The sequence below is a fragment of the Micropterus salmoides genome, unplaced genomic scaffold, assembly GCF_014851395.1.
Source record: "Micropterus salmoides isolate LMB-PRFRI ecotype aquatic unplaced genomic scaffold, ASM1485139v1 Ms_hic_scaffold_1, whole genome shotgun sequence".
Lineage (NCBI taxonomy): Eukaryota > Metazoa > Chordata > Actinopteri > Centrarchiformes > Centrarchidae > Micropterus > Micropterus salmoides.
Window position 1 is genome coordinate 8,791,043 of NW_024040040.1, and position 18,949 is coordinate 8,809,991.

The 18,949-nt window shown below is 40.3% G+C and overlaps 1 protein-coding gene across 1 annotated transcript in view; it reads left to right on the plus strand.

Moving 5' to 3' along the window:
* The first annotated feature begins 979 nt into the window (after window positions 1-979).
* The window catches only part of LOC119901207 (beta-1,3-galactosyltransferase 1-like), a 106,541-nt gene continuing 88,571 nt past the window's right edge, over window positions 980-18,949 (plus strand). The window contains exon 1 of the mRNA XM_038716769.1: window positions 980-1,070. The gene's annotated coding sequence lies outside the window, so the exon portion shown is untranslated. The remainder of the gene's footprint in view (window positions 1,071-18,949) is intronic.

Below are 18,949 nucleotides of genomic sequence, written 5' to 3' on the forward strand. Positions count from 1 at the left end.
ACATATCCTGTCAACTCTCTAATAAAGACAAGAATATTACCAACAAATATTTAAAATAAAGAGATGGCCTGTTTGTGTTACCATACACTGCAGCTGAGCAAAGAAACAATGTCTGGGGAAACACAAGGAAGGAATTTTGTGCTAATCAGACAGTAACGTTGGAAGATAACCACTTGATTTGTCCAATTGAGATACGTTGCACATGAGAAGGGATCTTTTCACAGCAGATATGGAGATGAGGAGTAATTTAGTGGAAAATACTGCTCACAACACACAGGTACAAAGTGCTTCACATAGAGGATAGAATACACATATGCAAATACACATACACACACATACATACGCCTACATAGACCATATATATAGCCATACATAAATATGCATGGTGCAATGTGCAAGGTTAAAGCAGACCAAAATGAACAAAAATAAAGGCATAAATAAATCTGACTTGAAATTGACAAAATATTTAGTTTATTGTTTAGTTTGAGACTAAATACACCAGGAGAAACATGAGAAAACCCAAATTAAACGATGAATCCATTCTCAAATTGTTGTGATTTATTTGCTTTTGTGTATTAACTGTTTCACCTAATTACAGCTACAACTCTTGCGACACACGTATGGGCACGTGGCTTTAAATAATGATGGGATCTCTTTATTAGTGTCTTTCAATTAAATAAGGAGGATGTCCTTAACAGAACCAGTCCATCATCCCGCTGACAGCTCCCCTGACAGCTCTCCTGCAGTTAAACTGGGGACGTGGGTTTATTTTTGCCCAGATGCCATCAGATCGAGGCATGAGCGGTCGCTCCCTACCCTGAAAGTCAATCTCCGTTAAACAAAGCAGCAGCATCATCCTCCTCCCTCCCGGTCCGGGGTAGATTGGCTTTACTATCCCTCTCCATCAGGCGGCCGCTGATTGGACAGCTTGTCTCCTCCGAACGCCTCCCTCCCTCTCCACGAGCTTGCGGCGCGAGACGCCGAGCAGAGGAGGAATCCGCGCGGCGTGGAGCGGACCGAGCCCTTCGTCCAGCACAAGTTTTAACGACGAGACACGGAGAACAACGTCGGTAGGTGTTTAGAAATTGTGGAAATAAAGCGTTTATTCGGTTTTCGCTGTGCCTGCGCGCTTTCTAGGCACCAACTGTTCGCTTGACGCACTGCCGCTACCTGACGGACGCTGTGTTTGGAAGTAAAAATGAGTTAAGGGCTTGCTAAGTCCATCATTTGCGGTTTTGTTTATGAATGCGCTATTTGACCCTTGCCGTGGCAGTTCGTTATTGTCCTCTCCTCTGCTGTGGTAAAAGGATGCTTACCCTGTTTTAAAAGGTTGGCTGAACTGTCTGGCGGTAACCGTGGGATGTTAAACTTGCCTTTGAAGGTTTCATTTGAATAACGCTACATTTTAGTTTAGCGGTTTTTCGGGTGGAAGTGCTGTGGAGCTGCCAGGTAGCGGTGTTTGGAGCTGCAGCCTCCTTGTGCGAGGTTAGGCTGCTCACGAGGTTAGCCTGAAACCACGGACAGACTTAATTTGTCGTTTTAAGTGCATGCCATCGTTCAAATAAGAAGTTGGCTCAATTTTGTCTGGCTTTATTGGCATTTATAAGTGTGTGAGAGGAAAAAGAGAGCAACGCAGAGGCAGAATAAATCCAGATAAGTAGATGAGAGCATTGTGCATTTCATAATGCTGTGCACTTTATAGCCTAATATTCAGTACAATGATTTATCTGGTTAATCCATGTCACTTAACATGAAGTAAAATCCATCAGCCGCTTTCATTGCATGAAGGGATAAGTGTCACCATGCTGTATCACTGCACTACTCCAAGGAGGTGAAAGGGACAGTAAAAATGGAAAGCAGGGCATATAGCCCTGTGTGGCAAGCTGCTCGGTGGGATTTTACCTTGTAGTCAAGGGGTCATAATAACATTTCAGGGCCACTGTCTCTGCTGGCTGTGAACAGTATGCCTAAGCCTCTAAAAATCCATCTCTAGAGATTTATTTTGACACTTGCTTTGAAATGTGAATGGCACAGATCTCCCTCCCTACAGGGCTGATCCTCTTTTTGGAATTAACACTGCTCCTTGAAGTGGTTAAATAGACACTTCTTCACACTGTTTCTTGTCGTGGAGTAATACCAGCAAAGCCCATCTCTTTTCTGACCACCGTGGCTTTCAACCTTACAACGTTGCCTGGGTCGTTAATACCGGCAGCCCTGCCAAATTCTCTCATTTAAGCCTGTGTGCTGGCGCGCGACCAGAGGGTTGGGGGAGTGGGGGGTGAAAATGTTCCATTTAATTTCTGAAATGTCTCACAGTGCTCCATTCATCTCCCGTGACATGAAATACAGTGGTTTAATCTCAATTAGGCATTGACATATCAAAATGGGTACTGCGCACACACGGATGATTTCAGATGACAGTGATGAACATGGGTTTAGAGTTCTAGTTTGCTGAACTAAAGGTGATAGAAGAAGTGATTCTGTGTTTCTATAAAAAAGCAACGAAGATGTTAATTGATTTCTGCTTGCTTGACTGCCTCTTACAATTTCCATTTGTCTCTTGGCAGACTAACACGACTGTGAAGCCTCCGTTTGATAAAGCCGAATCTTGATAAGTCATTCTCTTGATACAAAAGCTCCAGCTCATTCAGCTTTGTAAACTGTTTCCAGAATGAAGCATGTTTAGATCACAGCTAATACGTTCCTTCGTCATACCACAGCTTTTGCTCTTTTAAAAATGATTATGATAATGATAAGTTACAACCTGAATTCCCTACTGTAAGTTCCTTTTTTCTTTAAAAGCTGCCATAGTCGTAAATCACTATTAAAACCCTCTTACAGCCCTTATAACCATAAATAGACTGTTTACATCTGCTGTGTTGTGAGCTACATCTTATTGACATCCTGTGTGAGGAAGCAAGCCCCTGGGTGTGCATCTAATAAACTGTTTTTAACTAATTTGTCCCTCGTGTGGGGGGTTTAATATGTGAAGGCATCCGGCCAGGCAGAGCAATCGGGCAAAGGTGACGCACAGAATTGATCTTATTAAAATGTTCTAAACTAAAGAATTTGATGTCATTCTTGCTCGTGGCGCAGAATAGGGAATTTAAGACTTTTTTTGGAGGGGTGCTGAAATAAATCTATAAGCCCTCGGGCAAGATCAGATTCTCTTAATTACATCGTGTTTTTGTCCTGGAAGTGTTTGGAATTATATTTATGGTGCAATACCAGATGAGATAAACTGTATGTGACAGTGATGAATGGCGTTTGTCAAGAGCACAATAAAAAAAGTCTATTACAAACCAGCTTATTAACTCGTGCACAATTTCAATATACTTGCTTTTCGTGTCAACACAATTTAAAGGGGAAATCTGTCAGTTTGTGGTTTGCTGTTTGTTACCGTATTCGGTGGCATTTTGGTGGCCTCAGGGAACATGTGCTGTTTTGTCAGAGTTTCCTTTGGAAACTGCTGCTCTATCAAGATCTTTAGCTTACGTTGAATTGCCTTTTTTTCCCCTGTCACCACCACTGGTATAATTTTATGTTTGGCAAACCTGCTCTGCTAGACATCAGTGGGATTTAGTGTCAGTCACTCAATATCTGTTTGCATAAACATTCAACCTCTACACACGGAGGAATCCATCATATTGGAGGAAGAAATACCAATTTCTCCACTGAGTGCGGGGCACGGCCGCAATCATAGATATGCCCGAATGTTCATGGACTCGTTGGTGAGGGAGCTCTGTTTGCGTGCCCGTGTGACCTGACACCATCAGAAGTAGACCCATTCTGCCATTGTGGGAAACATAAGGAATCAGGGAAAGTAAAGAAAAATAAATTACAAAGCTTCTTTTTTGCATTGAGCGTAACAGGTACAGTGTGTCTGGAATTGAGACTTCACTCTAGAGCTGTAACGATTAGTCGATTAATCGATTAGTCGAACAAAAGAAAATTTATTGCCAGCTAATTGTATAACTGATTAATCATTTCAGTGATTTTTATTAAAGTAAAAAGGCTGTTTTCATCCTTTTAAACATATGGATTTGCTGCTATTCTTTGTCATTTCATTGTAAAGAAATTTTAAGACATCACTTCGGGCGCTGGAAAAAGTTTCAAAAATGTTTGAGATTTTACAGACTTAACGATTAATATGAAAAATAACTGCGGCCCTATTTCACTCATCCAGTTTTCCAGAACTATAATTGACAGCATACACAAACATTGTTGTAACTTTTCTTTGAAAATCCTTTATGACTTTTTTTTTATTAGTATCCCCATTAGCACTAGCATAACAATAGGCTTTTTTTCCTGGGGTTAATTCTCCACTTTATTTGTCTACTTGAATCTGCTCACCTTGCATTGCCCTTTAGACACACACCTACACCTGCCTCTCTCTCTCTCTCTCTGTATGACCTGTTCTGCTTACTTTCTCTGTCTGACTTAGTTTTATTTAGTCAATTTTTATTCAATTTTATTTAATCTTCTTTAGGGCTGAGGCGATTCGTCGACGTAATCGATTACATCGCTGCATCCGGTGTGGGATTATCCCGGACAAGCTGCAGCTACAAGACCGCGCCTTCGACCCTCTAAAGTTTGGAGTATTTCAGACAGACACTCAACAACGTGCTGCTCCGTGAGCTCTGTGAACTGGAAACAGCTTTACTGCAGCGCAGCTGCTGTCCATGAATATGAGAAACAGCACGAACACGTGAAACGAAAGTATCACGCAGCACTTTGTCTAGACCGCAGCACCGCAAATCGTGTTTACTTTCTGTCGTCACATAAGCACGGCACGTTATCAGCACGAGGACACGTAGTATTTCTTCATTGCCTTCATGTTAAAAGTAATTTCTGCCCCGCTGCTGTCATGGTAATGTAACGTTACACCGCGAGTCGTGAAACGATCGGCTGTTTCATATTTTCTGTTTATTTAACAGCCACGTATGAGCGAGAACAGCTGAATCTAATTACAGACAATCTGTGACTGACTGAGTCCTTTCAGGTGTTTACTGATGCAGAAATACATTTTATTATCATACTGCATTACTTAATATTGAAATAAATCCATGTCAGAAACATTTAAAGTTTTAAGTAAAGTAGCCTAATTAATGTCTGTTATTGTTATTATCACAACACATCAGTGACTTGGAAATTTGATTCATTTTAAGATTTGCTGCTATTGTCATTATTCTAATGTGCTTCATCTGGATGATTGAATAAAATATAGATTTATTGATGAGACATGTTTTTGATTTTTATTTTGGAGAAATTGGTATGTTAATCGAGTAATAGGCAACTTTTCTTTCTTTAGAATAAACAAAATTAGGCTTTAGCTTAATCAACAATCAAAAATAATCGTTAGATTAATCGACTTGAAAAATAATCGAAATGTACAGCCCTAATCTTCTTATCTGTTGTGTTGTACCTGGAGCTTCAGTAGCAAGTGAGTTTTTAGCTGACTGTGGCCGTCGCTGCTTAATGACAGACATCACCGACAGCAGATTAGATCGGCTGTAGCAAATTAAAGCTTAGCTAAACAGCTAAAATTAAACGTTTTTCTGTTCTCTGGTTAATATGCTCTCTGCAGCTGGTGTCTGTGTTCAAGCAAAGATTGTTTGTTGGTGAAACTCTGAAAGACCACTACTACACTGTATTTCGTAAAAATGCTACTGAACCACATCCCTTGCGAAAGACAAAACACCACTCATTTTTGATGTTTGAAAGAAATAAAGAGTGGACTATACATTTTTTTAGTGTTTGTGAAACAGTCGCGAGTGTTTTTTTCTATTTAAACAAACATGACATCAATTTCAGACCGTTAGCTTGCAGGTAGCTCTTCAGTTATTGAGTGTAAATGACAGACAGCTGGTAAACTGAGTTGTTGGAATCTCTCAGTCACACTTTTAAGCACAACATACTGTCATTTAGAGCTTGTTCCTTCAGTCTGTGAAGCTATAATGTTAAGGTCAGCTTAAGCAGCTGAGCGTACAGAGCTGCTAACAGTAGCAATAGGGATTGTCAGCCAGATATCAAAACATTGTCAGACGCGATTTACTAGCATTTTGTCATTTTAGCATTAAGTGGCCAACTATGCAGCTATTATCGATAAAGATAACAGCACTTTTTATTGAAGAATGTCAAATACAGTGCTATTGTAATTGTGTATGTGAAGAAATATGAGCTAAATTGGTCAATTAATGTATAAAAACATTAATTTAGTGATTGTGCTTGGTACTAAATCATGACATGTACAATATGTCACAAATATAGGCCTGATTCTAATAGATAGTTGCAATTTATAAAGCCATCACAATAGCGATATTTTTCTCTTGCACATAATGTCCCTCTCACTGAGCATTAGGATCCTTTAAATGGCCCCTTGTTGAAGCATCCTTGAACATCTCTCCTGGGGGCTCTGGAAATGTTGACCCTGACCTCTTCTTGAGGCAGGGCAAACAAAAAGACCATTTCCCTCGGAAGGATTATTATTAATCAATTTGCCTTCTTTCTGAATAATTAATGGACCAAATTGTTCAGTTTAATCAATCACAACATGAGGAAGCAAACCAGTGGAGGAGAACTCTGCCCAGTTGCCCGTTTTCACGCAGAATTAATGGTTTCTGTGTAACAACTCATAATTTACAATGCATTAGATTTTATGACTGTCTGGCTGCACTGCAATTACAGATAGGAGGAGGCTGGAACTTGCAAGGCTGTCATTTTTTATAAGGTCTTGAGTTTATGGGCTCTGGGGATGTAGGATTTCTCTGTGATTCTTTTCTTCCTCTGAGGGTGTTCGCTGGTTTCACACTGATGTGCTCTGACCTACGCTGTGGCTCCACACTGGCTCCCTGTCTTGCCCTCTCTCTTTCAGGCCTGCTCTCTCCGTCTCTGTGGAGATGGGGTTTTGGAAAGCGACACAGGCGGCTATGGTTTTCATCTGTCGAGCTTAGCGAGTTGTGATCATGTCTGTGACTGCCGTCCAAAGTTTATTGGATCATTTGATAATCTTGTTGGCCGGAGCTTAGCCAATGCGTGTCCCCAGTTCTGCATAGAACTCCGTAGGCACAGATGATAGATTCAAATCCAACAACACCATACTGTGATCATACTGATTTTTACCCACCATCCCTTTCAACAACATGATACATGAATAAAACAATAAAAAGCCTGGCTGTTATGTCTGGTTATGTTTACTGGATTTGACGCAGAAAAATGCATGCCACCATTAAAGTAATAGCTTAGCCAAGAGAAGAGAAACTAAATAGCATGTTGTCATCCTGCTTTTGTTTACAAAAATGACAAATGATAAGTAATGACGAAGCAATAAGCTGTTATTAATCCAAAATGCTCAACTGGCAGACGTCTTCTCTTGTTTTACTGGAGACAAAAACCAGCACAATGTGGAGAGACTGACCTCACGTCCATGTCCTCCCTGTTGGTACATTTCAGGTTGATTAGGTGTTACCTATCGCTGCAGCCAGACCTGATAAAACAGCCAGGTGATTACATTACTCGATAAGGCTGAGTTTGTAGGGGGAGTCTTTGTGTGAAAGTGCTCAATTGGACTTAATTCCCTTTTGTGGACAGCTGTATGGGTCAGTATCACATAGCCGGTTAGAGGGAGGGAGAGCAGGGCTGTGCTAGCTTCATGCCGTTCCCCCGCATCCTGTTATCTCATACTCTACCAGCTGTGGTTGCATGTTGGCTGCCATTTCGTTCCCATTTCCACACGCGAGGCTCTGCTGCAAAGCCTGCTGAGCCCCCTCCACCACCACACACTTGGCATGGGATGAGTGCAGAGCAGAGGCCTGTAGCCCTGGGTTTTTTTAATTGGGTTCTGATGATGGGACTTTGCCGGTTTGCCAAGCCGGCCCGCTGCGACTGCTGATGTCTCCCAGTTCCCCCCTTTGGTCAAGTTGATGATTGCATTTTCATCGGAGTGGTCAAATAGTGGGGGATAGAGGGTGAGGATCCGATCAGTCATCTCTCTGTGTAACTCTACAGGCTGTTTGGCCTCTGTGAGCGCTGAATTTATAGATATAATGCGAGGATGCTTGGTTTTGTTCGGGCATGCTTCCGTCTTATCTCTGCTGCCGCATGGATACCTTGTCACTCTAATTTTGAGGTTCTGAATTGAAAGTTTATGTAGTCCATTATGTTTAGGTTATTTTGGACTGAAACACATTCAAAACCATCCATTTCAAAATTCATGCTCCAATAAGAAGGCTGTTTTCCCCAATTAGAGAAAAAGACTTTCGGAAGACATGTTGAACAGTAGCATTGTGCTTCCACTATGCATTTCCATTTTGAAGGCATTTTGTCTGTTTCCCCTCTCTCCTCACTCTAATCCTCTTTATGGAAGCCCAACATGGTTCCATACTGATATTTATATGCAGCAGGGTTCGGGGGGGAAATGGGACGAGGAGTCAAAATCATGCTGTTTTTAGTTCTTTAGCTAAATTAATTAAATGCATAGAGTGCAGCTCGCGCAGTCGCCACAGAGGAAGATATTTAACTTTATTTTTGGAGGCTGTGGGAATAACATTTTGTATTGTTTTTGGCTTAAATATGTAGGTGATATTAATATCTTACTGTATGCATGGGTGACTTCAATCAGGATGCTGCTGTCAACGAGCATACATTCTTCAGTGGACCTGACTAATCTATTTGAATAGTAGTGTGTTTGACTGCTAGGCCTAATTATAGGGTATGGTATATGCGCTAATATTATGTGTGCAGTGCACAAACACCAAACAGTCATTAATCTCAGACTAACTAGGCCTAGACAGTGCCAATTATTTCAGGTATATTTGATACACTTGATTCAATTTTTAAGCATCTTTATCCTTTGAGGCCTGTATGTAAATTTGACATATCAAAATAGTGTCTACCAAATTGATTTTGAGGGCAGGTAGATTATATGTGGAACAATCTTATCCCCATCTTATCCCAGTTGGTCTTGTTAACTGCCTCCGGTCTCAGCTGTAAGAAGAGAAATATATTTACATCAGACTGACACACCTGAAAAAATGTGCATGCAGGCTGAAATTGAACCATGATGTTCTGTCGAGAGATGCAGCTAGTTAAACCAGCAAGTATAGATAATATGGTATAGATAATATACATCCCTCACCCCAAACCCGGCAGCCCATCCGCCCCCTCAAAGCAGTCAGCCTAGGGAAAACAGATGTTTTCCTATCAAACAGTTAAGAGGTTGATCTCTTCTGCCTCTTCGCTCTTATTGATGAAATGAACCTGCAGCAGGTTGCTGTATGCACACTGTGGCATGATATGCTGAATACCACAGGGGCTTTTATACTAGTTCAGGTTGTAAAACTCAAAACTTTTTTATTCCACTTCAGATTTGTACATGTGAAGGTTTTCTGCTATTTGAAACACAAAGCAGGGCTTCACTGTGGTGGAACATATCATAGAAATTTAAGTGTTGTCAGACTCCAGATCTGACTGCTTCAGGGATTCACTACCACTGCTTACATTAGGGATTTTTTTCTTTGGCTCTAAATATTGATGACTGCCTAAAGTTACATTTTCGGTAGCAGTGCAACATCAGTTAATCTACCAGTTATTTTATTTTGGTCTATAACAACGGATAGTAGTGAAAAGTATGCATCACAGTATTGTTCGAACCGCACAGTCTATACCCCAAAGATATTCATTTTACTCTCACATAAGTCAAAGAAAAGCAGCAAATCTTCACATGTGGGAACCAGGAAATGGTGAGTGTTTAAATAATAATGATTAATTTTCTGTTATATTCTGATTAACTAGTCAATAAATCAACTAATAGGTTCAGCTCTAAATTTGTGTGTTTAATGATATTTGACTTGGGATGGAGTTCGATGAGATTCCATCTCTGAATGTGCTTATTGAACCCGAATCCTTGCAAATTTGTTATAGTATCTTTTTAGGTAGTTTGTTTGGTGGGAATAAACAATAAAAAAATAGTGTTTGTATTTCACTCAGTACCATACCTAAGCCACAGAGAGTCTACTGTGCTCAAAGGAAGGGGTCTAGGGCTTTCACCTCATGTTTTGTGTCTTCTTTGTGACATTTATTAACTCTATCCTGACTAGGGCTTAACGATTAATTGCATTTGCGATATTATCGCGATATAATAAAACGGGATTTCGTAATTGCAAAGGCTGCGATTACGCTCTGGTCACATGACACGCGAGAGTAAACCAGCCGGTGCGCTGCTTACCAATATCGGAGGCTGCAGGGGTGGAGGGAGGGACTTCGGTGTTGTCGGAGAATTACTAAGCTTGTCTATTAAACACGAGAGGCGTCACTTGGTTTTATTTTTGTTGGCCAACTTTTGAATTGAACCTCAAACTCAAAAGAGTATTTTTTGAGGTTTTTGATGAGAGATGGACTCCTAGGAGACTTGAACTGAGATAAGGTCTCATTAATTGGTGGTTGAACTGTGGGTTCTGTATTGAGCGCTTACTGTATCATACAGCTCACACTGGTAAACTTTGTTTTTCTTTTAAGTAGGCCTACTTGATGATGATATATCATATTATTTAATGCCATGACTTGACTCTCAAAATATGTTTCTCATATTATAATAATTTGATATTTCTTCTCCACCATTGCCCATAATAATAATTCATGCAATCAAAGCATCACCTAATTTCATCATAACACAGGCCTGACCTACAAGAAAGAACAGTGTATGTTTAATCTCTCTATCTGTTAGTCAAACTGTACACTGATTTATTGCTTGTCTATTTTGAATAATCCAGAAGGTAAAGAGCTTAAAAATGAATTGCATATTAAATCGCAATGTAGGTAAAAACAATTGCAATTAGATTATTTTCCAAAATCGTTCAGCCATATTAATACTTCTTTATCATTCAGCAAACTTCAGCTGAATAAATCACAGATGTTTATGCATGCACAATGCACTTAACATAAACTGAAGGTGAAATGTTTGCTGCATTGCTACTGGTCACAGAATCTTGACAGGTCGCAGAATAAGGTTTTAAAACTGGCAGCACGCTGAGGCCGAGCACTTTTCCTTATCAAGTCATCAAAAATCCAACCAGTTCTTACTTTAAAATGCTAGACGCTAGATAAATATTTCAGTAAGGGACAAATAATTCCCCTCTTTGTCGTGAGTATCCTGATCCAACAAGGAACCAGCTATTGGAAGTTGGCCCTAAATTTGGCAGACAAAACCGGGAGTGAGATAACAATTAAAATGATTTCAGTTAAGTTCAGTTCAGGTCAGTGTGCTTTATTGGCATGAATGTTTCATTTAAACAATATTGCCAAAGATGTTTGCAACAAAATTAAAAAACTTTACATTTAAATATGACATAACAAGATAAATCCAATCAAGACCATTCAATTTCAATCACAATATAAATCTGATTTATTTATTTTATCCTATTATCCTTTTAGTTGTGACAATGAAAATAATTAATAAGACGTGAACCAAAATCTTGCTGTGTTTGCAGAGTAAAGATAAAGCTTTGGTGGAGGTTCATACAATTTCACAGTTTGGTCTTCACATTAGGCTACAAGGTTAAACTGTACTGTATCAGTCTATTCTTTCCATTTATGGTACCCTATATGCACTTAAAGCATTCAAGCTTAAAGATACAGGAAATACTGGACTGCAGTGTATATGCAATGTTTGTACTGTGTTCTCAAAGATTTTCTCATTTGTCTCATTTATTCCTTTCTTTGCGTGGGAACAGCTGTGAGGAAGCCACAAAAGGTCAAGTAGCACTAAGTTAAGCCGCCTGAACGATAATAGGAGAAGAATTTAATTGAGCACATATTTTTGCTCTTGTTCCATTTTTTATTTTACCTAGTTAAGAGTGTCTGAAGAAAAGTCCACCTACTAATTCAAGTGCTACCAATAAAATATCATGTATATATATGAAATAATATAGTGTTGGGCGATGTCTAAAATAAAACATCGGGACGGACGATGTCATCGGGTGCGCGCACACGTGTGCGGGGGAGCAGCTGTCGTCTTAATTGCACGTGTTCTCGCACAGACTTCAGTTCTCAGTCTTTTAGGCGACTTTGTAAAACATACTGAGGATGGAGAAAGTGGAGCAGATGGGGGGAGAGAGACAGAGAGAGGCGGGGCAAGCCGGGGTGTTTACCTTCAGGTGTAGGTGTGTGTGAGTGTGTCAGTGTGGGGATAAGAGAATTCCGAGGCAGGTGCAAAGAATTCTTAAAAGCAGTAATAAGAATTCACAGGGTGGTATAATTTGAAAATTTTAGATTTTTTTGCTGGCGGTGCGGGGGTCATCATATACATATTATTCTTACTATTCCTGTTCTCTAATCTCTTTTTAATGCACATATTAAAGGATTGTACTGTGATTGTACCTTATATATTGACATGTGACAAATAAACTTGATTAATTGATTGATCACCTTGGGGCTCTGGGAAAGTGTGACCATTTTCCAAATGGTTAATTGAGAAATAATTGGCAGCCATAGTTGTAAATGACCAAAACAAAACAAGTAGATATGTGTTATGGTCACGTAGACCGCGAAGGCCCATGTGGTTGAAATACTGACAAAAAAAAAAAAACAATATTGGGAGTATATCTGAGCAAGTGTGCACACTAAATTTTTCTTTTTTATTTATTGCACCAGATGTAGTTTATTTGTTGTCTGACTGTGCTCTCATAGTGTCACAGGGGTAAAAAACAATTCTTCCCCTTGAGCACTCAAGAAGACATGGGGATAGAGGCAAAACACATTTAAGGTTTGTTTGGTTTAATCATTTCTTGGAGCGTGTTTATTCTCAGACATTCAGGCAGCTTTTTTATTTTTGCACTCAGGCAAGCAATGCACACTTATCTTTCCAGAAAAGCCTGTAAATATACTGTGTGTTGATTTGAATACTATATGTTGCACTCCATTATACGCTGCAGGTTTGACTGCATCCATGCTTTGTGACATGAATGCTATGATCTGAAAATTATATGTGACTTCTGAAGCTCTAAAGATCCTTTTATCTGCTTAAATTACTTCAGGAATGTATGTCTTATCTAGTTGCCTTCACAGAAAAAATTATGTAGCAGGGCCAGGCTAATGTGTGTTCTGGTGAGATGCACACTGTGTCCTCTCTAATATGCGAACCCCATGCATTTTTCACGATGCGGTTGATTACATTCTCTGGATGATTTTTCATATTTAATCAGCTCCAGGCACTATGGGTTTTACTTACACAAGAGTGGCCATTAAAATTCAGTGTATCCACATTACAGAAGTGTATTTACTTTGTTAGCATTCACCGCTATGACTTTGTTTTATGGGCTTATGTAGTAGTTTTAGTAGTGAGCGTACTGCGCAGGCAGAAATTTGAAATAATATATTTGTTACTTAGCATTTGGTGATATAATTCTGTTTATTGAGGGATTATTGTTAATCCTCAGGTATAACTGTAGCATCTGCATGTACTGTACGTACGTTTTAATTGATATTTAGTTAGTGATTCATTTTCACTGATTTAATCTTATTTTATATTCAAGGAAGACACCGCAGTAAGAAAAGCATTCATTTGGAAAGAAAATATTTTATGTTGTTATGCCATGTAATGCCAATGTAAAGATTGAATGTTGTCCCGCTCACCAGCTCAGCAGGTAATTTTGGTATTCGGATATTTTTTCATTCATCCATCACTGTCATCATCCATCTTGCCTGAGGGAAAAGCAGCGTTGGCTGAATCGTGGACACCTGGTGACCTTTCCGACAAGAATCCACAGCAGGGAAAATTTAATTCACTTGCGTTATCATCGATGCCTCCCATCCATGGAATTGTTGCCGTGTAACCCCTGTGTTATAGAGAGCAAACACAAAACTCTCCTAATAAAACACACATGCACCTGTTATTATAGAGAGAGAAAACAAGACGACCTGTCACCGCCATCTATTTGCTGCTGCCATCACATTTCTGCTGTTCACACTGACATATAAACAGCACCTGTGTAATGAGCCAGAGGATGATAGTCCTGCTTTGTGGTTTGTAGGATTGCAGCTCTGACTCCCTACGGCCTTTGAGGTGTGTTTGATGTGCTGTGACGCCTAAAGATGCCACAATAGTCCTGCAGGTTCAAAGCCAAGCACTCAGCTGTTCTCATGCATACCAAATAGGACACATAGAAGAGTTTTATGGCATGAAGCTTCAGTTTACCAGTCATTTTGTTCAGCACTGAAGATCAAAAGCCTGACTGTTAATCCATCATGTTAATTTGTTCTTTTGGCCTCTAAATGTCAGTTAATAAAATCACCAGTCAAGGAGTCCCCCAATTCAAAACCCCATGTTGTCAGTCGAATCATTTGAAGGCAGAAATTGCAGTCTAACTTGGTATTATCCATAAATATAATAGCAGTGTTTCATAATTTTAAGGCGCACTGATGAAAAAAGACTTAAAGGAGACCTATGATACTGCTTTTCCAGTCCTATATTGTAGTTCTGTGACTCCTGTATGACAGCTTTGCATGATGATTCAAAGTTCAAAAAAATTATTTTCTATCTTACTGTCCCTTCATGTATGCCTTCATTTCAGCCTCTGTCTGAAACAAGCTGTAGATGCCCCTGCCTCTTTAAGGCTTCCCCTCTCAAAGCCCACTGTCTTCTGATTGGCCAAGACCTGAAGCAGGTTACCAGTCTGTTGTTGTCGCTGGGCTAAACAGGCAGACTGAGCGTTGCTGTGCCGTTGCTATGTGGAGAAAATGATCATATATGGAACAGCGGCTCCATCTGGCTCCGTATTATGTAGAATGGGCCTTTTGTAAAAGCAGATGAAAACAGAGCGTTCAGAACAGGACGAAATATGAAGATTTTGCTCACAGGGATTTCTTTGAAATACTTTAACCTCATTATTTGACGCTTTGGCCGTGTTTAACATGAACATCCAACATTGTAACATTGTAGATAAGTCATAAAATGTGGAAAAGCATTATAGGTCTTCTTTAAGAGTCCACAGCCATGCTAGAAGTTCTGTATGGCAGTACCTAAAAACAGCAGGGTTTTCAGCTAAATGCTAAAGTCAGTTATACTTGTGCGTCCGTGTGTCCGTCAATCTGCAATTACACCCCCAAACGCTAGTCAGCAGTTGCACTACAGCGTCCACTGTGTTGACTTTTGCCGGCCGAGCAGGCTAATTTCCGGTTTAGCGCTCCGCTAACGTAAATAGGGGTAAAACTGTATATGTGCGGCTGGTATCTCCGTTTCAAATGTTATCGACCGAGTGGACCACATTCCGATAGTGAAACGAGTCATTTGGCTCGGGTTGTGACGGTCAAATATATTGATCCACCGTGCTACAGCCACCATTTTGGCCGCTAGTAAAAGTTACTTCAAAGCATGGGCACTTCCTGTCGGCTCCGAGGTGTTGCGAGGCTACCCAGCCGACCAATGACAGAGCTTACGGTCTGCGTGGACTCGACGTGTAGTTAAATTTTTGAGGAGGTGCACGTCAGGCTATGCCGTAGGTGATGGCGTAGGGTAGGGGGCTACGCAGAGGCTACGCCGTTGATTTGACGCAGAAGTATAAATTGCACTTAAGGAGGGTGGCTAAAGAGAGGGACTGAGGAGCAAACTGTGACAGTATTTGTCATAAATCAAAGTATTGGAAAAATAGAAATGTTTACTGATGATGATGCAACGTGAAAAATTAAGGGTTCGCTAAGGATTGATCCTCTGATAACTGTAAATGTCTGTACAAAATGTCATGGCAATCCATCCAATAGTTAAGCTATTTCAGTCTGGTTCAAAGTGGTGGAACAGCCGGGAGACAGACTGATTGACAATGCTATCCCTAGAGCCATGCCGCTGGCATTTGTTTCCTGTAAGGGCTTCTGTTTCATTGGTATGATGCCGTGTGCCCAAGTTCATCAGCTAACCAAAAGTTGAGAATCTCTGCTAGGAAACCATCCACCAGGGTCTTTTTATGAGGCTGTGTAATATCAACAATCATGCAGGTTCATTGTGTCTCACTGAGGGAGATAGGTCTAATAAAATCTTGTCAAATTTGAGGCATGTCAGATTGTGGCATCAGTGTCTGATGACAGAAGACAGATACATATCATCAATTTGCGTTGGCCACAGTGCAGGCTCAACTTCAAAAGAGGATGAGGAGGAGAGTGTGGACGTGAGCATGGCCAGGGAAAAGAGAGCACCTTGGAGTGATAATTCATCACATTTCTCATGATTGTCAACTTTCATCTGGGACAGTCCAATATCATGCAATCTAAAGGGAACTTTTAGGCATATTTGTTATCTGGGATGGCCGTTAATATCAGGGAACATTTGGCATCTAGAAGTTTGAATTTAAAAAATGATGACTAACTGTTAATTCTAACTTTCAACAGCATGACAATGCGGCACAAAGTTAAATAAACCATAGCGTTTTTTGTGTATGCTCCACCTTTCGTCTTATCAGGTAAAACTGTGAGCACATCCTTTTTATGGGGCGGTTATTACTTATTTTAGTGTTTCCATGATGACAGTGCGTAATGTCGTGCCTGCAGAAGGTGGAAGGGTCCCATGATGTAGAGTTATTGCTCCCTTCCATCACTGCATCTGTGGCAGTAGGCCCGCCATCTCCTGTGCATATATCACCATTAAGAGACCAATCAGGGGTGCTGGAGCTAAGCTCAGGCTATAGGAAGCACGTAGTGTAGATGGCAGGTCCAGATTCACCTCCCCACCCCGAACCACACCCATCACTTTATCGAGCGCTGCTATGATCTATTGAGGGAAAAAGCCGCAGGTTTTCAAATAAAAGCAATAACTCTGTGGCTGCGGAGAAGGAAATCAGGAGGCAGGCTTGTCATAGCAAGCCAGACAGCCATCCTTCCCTAACTCAGCCGTGTATATGGACATTCGTTTCTCATTCCTCCTCCTCCTGCACCCCCCCACCCTCTTTCTGTTGCTGCCGTCTCTCTCAAGTTTATCATCAGCTGCTCCCCGTAGATGGCTTATTGCCTTTTCCACCCTCATCTGTCCGCCTGGCTGAAAAGGCCTCCCAGGAAGAGATTAGCAATCCAATAACTTGTGGAGCATCCACCTCAGCAGCAGGTGCTCCCACGAGTGAATGCTGATGAGCACCGCCAGGACTCTACAATAACAGGCCACGCAGTATTTGCAGCCTCCCAGAAGCCTCGATCTGCTGGTGATCTCAACTTGTTAAGTTTTAGCAGGTGTGTGTGTGTCTGTGTGTCATTCTTTATGTTCTTCCTCATCCTTCGGAGGAATTGTGCAACAAGTATTTTTAACATGTTGACGACACTTGTCAGTATCTTATAGAATGAAATGTCCATTTAAAGAGTAAAAAAATCTGGATTTTCCTGTGTAGTTGTGGATTTTGTCATGGTAAAATCTTTAAAATGATGCGAATGCACATTATGTTACCAATGTAATTGCTTGATAATAACTGATTCCCAAGCACTTCCATTATAATGATAATTAATTAGTGACAAATTAAATGTCAGACCCATGGCACCCAGCCTGCAATATAATGAAATCTTTATCTCATATGTGAAATCCTTTGATTGCTAACTTGATGTGATCCCAGCCAGGCTCTACAAATATGGTTTCTCAAATGTTGGCCTCACATGCTTTAAAATCTCAACCCACTAAACACATTCAGACTGTTTCTAATTTAAAATTTAGACTTAGGTAATTTGGATAACTGTAAAATTTTCATTGCCCTAGATCTGACTTTATTAGTGATGTTATTCAGGGGCCAGACTAATTCACTAAACACCAGACTAATTCACGAATGCGTATTAGTCAGGAACCTCTCATTTTTGATTTCCAAGAGGGACTGCCTCTGCATGCTGTTGGATAGACCTAAAACCAATCAGAGCAACAAAATGTGTGGTGTATCGCTGAGCAACACACTCAAGTTGGGTCAGCGCTTGGTCCGTTTTCAAGCAGGAAGAAAATGGCCAGGCTATGGTTCAATAATATACCCAATAACCTTCTCATCTAAAGATATTCTAGTCATATTGTTTACGACCACAATCTTTTGCTGTTATGCAGATGATACCCAGCTCTACTATGACCTTTACCTGAGACCACACTGTCTGTGTGATTTCTATTTGCAGTTCGTAACTTTCAGCTCAGTACTAAGGGGCTTTCGCACTTCGGGATCCTCAGCTATGGAACTCCTAACATGAACCCGTTTGGATGTGTTGACTTTATCCTTTCCTTTAAATCTTGCTGCAAAACATTTTTTTTCTTTTTATGGGCCATTTTTACTGTCTCTTTCATATTTTATTGACTCCATTTTATTGTTTGAACTTTTACATTCTTTTATGCTCCATATTTTAAAGTTGTTTTTTTTAGTTTTCTGGGCCTTGTTTATCCTTTTTTTACCTCACTCTCTGGCTCAGTAGTTAACTGTCTGTGCTTTTATGGAGCTGTACAACATTTTTTACTGTGGTGTTTTGTTGCTCATTATAATAGCCCGTGGGTATCCAGTAAAAATACTTGTGGAGCTGTCTTCACTTTGATTTTGAAAATGGCCTGTCTTGAACACTTGATAAGAAGCCAGGTGATGCACTGAGGACTTCAATATGAACGGAACAGTTACTCATGCATTACACAGGGAACATAAGGATAGTTGTTGTTTTTACACAGTATGCTGCTAATAAAGAAGGCATCTCTGCAGATTTTGACCACCTTTTTAAATCCCACCAGTGGGAAAGCTCAATCAATGCAAAGTATGTAAGGTAACTAAATAAGATAAAGACAAGTATGTTGGTGAAATGACTGATTGATCCATTTGGAATACACACAAAAAACAAATTATTAGTGAGTATTATTTATCTACCATGCATAAAAAGGTCAACAATCATATAAGATGTACACATATATACAGTGTATACACATACATACAGTGTGTCAATCTGCAGCTCCACAGCCCTGCTAGCTCGGCTT